Below are 3,336 nucleotides of genomic sequence, written 5' to 3'. Positions count from 1 at the left end.
CGCCGCTCGCCCAGGTCAGTGCCCAGCGAGCCAGGGGTTCGCGGGGGGCTCCCTTCTCCCCGGGCGCCGCGCGGCTCCCCCGCTTTTGTCCCCGCTCCCCCGAGCGCCTCCTGTTCTCGGAGCTCCTGGGCACGGAGCAGGCGGAGGGGAGCGCGGCTGCAGCGCCTCGTGCCGTGTCTGCCTCTCCCCTCCCGAGCGCTTGGCTGGCTCTCGGCCGCCCTGCTGAGCGCAGCGCGCAGGTAGCTTTGCTGTGAAAGGCTGAAGTTGCTGTTTACGAAAAGTCTGCTCTGCTGTAGCCTTAATAGTGGTAAGGAACTTGGGGGGTCGGGCGCGGTCTATGGGAAAAGATCTCAACTGTTTTTCATGTTTTTCTCCTTGGAGGGTTGTTGAGTGTTGCAGGGTGAAGCTGTTGGTGGGTGCAGATACTGGACCTCGTGTGGACTTGTGTAACTTGCAGGTGCTTTTCCTTGCTAACCTCCCCCACCTGCCCTGCAAGCTCTGGAAACCCAGGGAGCAGTGGCGCTGAGCTGCATCAGGTGTTACAGTTGGTCTGCTTGCTTCATCTTTACTTTCATCTTTTTTGAATTTAAAACACTAAATCTGGGGGCAAGGGAAGTAAAAATTATCAGTAAGAGGTGTGTTTGTGTTGGACRTCGTGCATGGGAGGTGCTGGTGGTGGGCAGCTGGATCCCGTTGCCTGCTGCTCGTGTGGCCCCGCAGTGCAGCTGGGTCCTGGGGATGGTGGGTGCTGATGTCCCCCAGGGGAGCCGCTCTTCCCGGGGCTCCTGCCAGGCCYGTCCTCGTGTGCAGATGGTCCCTGCAGCCGCTGACCGCTCTGTTAGTGGTGCCAGACGTCCTGTYGTGGTCAGGTGCTTGTCCCATGTCACCCTGCACGGGGCTTCCCTTTGCGTGTGCAGGCCTGTTCGTGCCGCCTGCCCTGAAACTGTGGGGGCCGTCAAAGTGCTAGCAAGAAGCTGTGGATGTGTGTACTCAGCAGCCAACGCCTGTCTCTGATGGCGTTTTTTCTCAAAATACAAGGAGAAAAATCTGAAGGTAAGGAACAGAGTGGTAGCTATTAAAAGGTGCTCTGAAAGCCCCCTTGCCTGTGCTAGCAGAGCTCTACTCCTATTTGGTGGGAGGGAAAGCTTGAGAGAGAGGTGAATGCTAACTRTATCAGGTCACAGACTTCAGTTAACTTGTAAATTCTTCTCCTGTATCAAAATGAGAAGATTTCATGATTTTAACTTCCACGTGTTGCCTGTCCTATCTGGGGAGTGGGCAGGGATGAGTTGTTCTGCTGCTTCTGATGAAACCAGGTCCTGATGGGCTTTGAGATCTCTTTGTGGGGTAACTCATCTAGCTGGTTAGAGAAGTCTGTGYCTAATGAAGGGTAGTAGTTTAAAACTACCTGTTGTCAGAGAAATGTGTTGTGTGGTTGCAGAGCATTTAGAAGGTAATCTTTTAACTTTAATGGTCACAATTAAATAAGTCTAAGCCAAATGGATAAATGATTTAACAATGAATAGCAAGTCTACACAACCAGTATTAACAGAACTGGAGAGAAATTGGGTGGGATTTCTGCTGCATTAGCTGAAGAGTTATTTAGAGACCCCTTCAAGCTAAAATCTGAGCCAAGGCAGTTCTTAGTTAAGGACCACCAGAAATAACCTCTTTCTCCTTTGTTTTTTATTGAGAATAGCTGTGCTTTCTGGAGGCCTGACATTATGGTCTATGACTTAAAACAGGTTGGGTTGCTGGCATACAAATCTAGTGTTGACTTGAAACTGAAGTATCGTCTCTCCTTAGGACTGTGAAGCTGTGAAGGAAGGAGGAGTCACTTGGTCAGGTTGCACTTCCCAGCGCTTTGTCCTTGAAGCATTTTACTACAGGGTGCTACTTATGTGGGAAMACATGAAGTCTTAGGTCCAGCAGGATGAAAAAATGGCCAACTTACTAGTGGTAAGCCTGACAGAAGTCTGTACAGGTGGTGGAAGTCTTGGGGAAGAAGTCATTTGAGGTGCACTGTATGGAGGTGTTGCTTTCCGAACAGTTGGACAAGTTATACTAGAAAAAACAAGGCAGCTTAACTTTTATTTATTTTTTTTTTTACCAGAGATTACTACCTGGATTGATGCTCCCAAAAGTAAACTTTTGCCAGCAAATACAGGCTACATGGTGCGACTGGCCAAAGGGAATGCATTTTTGTGACTTGGCTACCCAGATGCCAGATTAAGTCCTGGAGCCCAGAGAGGCGCCCGTTGTGCTGGGCAGGCAGGAGCTCCTGCACCAGGCTGTCGCTCAGAGCTTGGGTGCCAGGATGTGCCTTTGCCCCGAGCTGTGCAGGGACCCTTGCAGAAAAAAGGGGAAAGAAGTTGCATGTAAGGGCTGGTATTGGTGACTTAAATCTGAATGGGAGCTTCTTTCCTTTTAGCTGTTTCTTCCAACATATTTTTATTAAAATGAGTCTTCCTTGTTGCTTTATATTAGCTTGCTTGTTTTTTCACAGCATTATACAGACTTCTTTATTGTACAAGAGGCGAGAAAGCAAAAATAATATTGCAGTAGTTTTAACTGTCATAAAGTTAGGATAACAGGAGTGATGCCTGGTTTATATTCAAAGGATTTGTTTCTACTGATGARAAATGGGAAATAAGATTTTGCTAGTGAGGTTTTTTTCCCCTATTTTAAAGGATGGAAGAAACTTGATGTTCCTTCCCTCTGCCTCAGATGTGGAATAAATAGCAGGAGGAGATGTTTCAAAGTGAATGGAGTCCCTGAATTAAATGCTGAGACTAGAGAGAGCATATTTCAAATTACTGGGTAAAGGGAAAACTAAAACCTAGACTTAGTTTTAAATTTCAGTGTTCTTTGTGTCCCACACCTATAATTAGGTTGCAGCCCGGCTTGGGCTTTTTTATTTATCTGTCTGCATGCCTAAACAGTGGCAGTGGCAGACCGGTGTAACTCTAGCTGATAGAAGTTTGATCAGTAGAGGCAAAACTCCTTTTTTTCACTGGGAAATCTCAGCCTTTTCTATCTCCAAATGAGCAAGATGTCTCCTGTCTTGCTAAGGAGTGGTGTTTCCATGAACTCGATGCTCTCTGTAATGCTGTGGTAATGGGAAAATTCATTCCTCTCACTGGTTTTCTCTGCCTGTTTGATGAGTCAAGCCCACACCTGCTTACGGCAGGAAATTGAAATGCCTGAGTTTTCCCTTTTGGCTAATCCCACACATCTCTCCTTCCCATCACAGCGCTTCTATTTGGCATTCAGAAAATAAAGTGAAAACTGTTCGAAGTGAACTTGGTGAGTGTTTGAGCTTGAGAGTTTCTGCCT

The sequence above is a fragment of the Nothoprocta perdicaria genome, unplaced genomic scaffold (assembly GCF_003342845.1).
Source record: "Nothoprocta perdicaria isolate Ctin4 unplaced genomic scaffold, notPer1 scaffold_2, whole genome shotgun sequence".
NCBI lineage: Eukaryota > Metazoa > Chordata > Aves > Tinamiformes > Tinamidae > Nothoprocta > Nothoprocta perdicaria.
The sequence above is the reverse complement of the archived record's forward strand: the minus strand, read 5'-3'. Positions refer to the sequence as shown.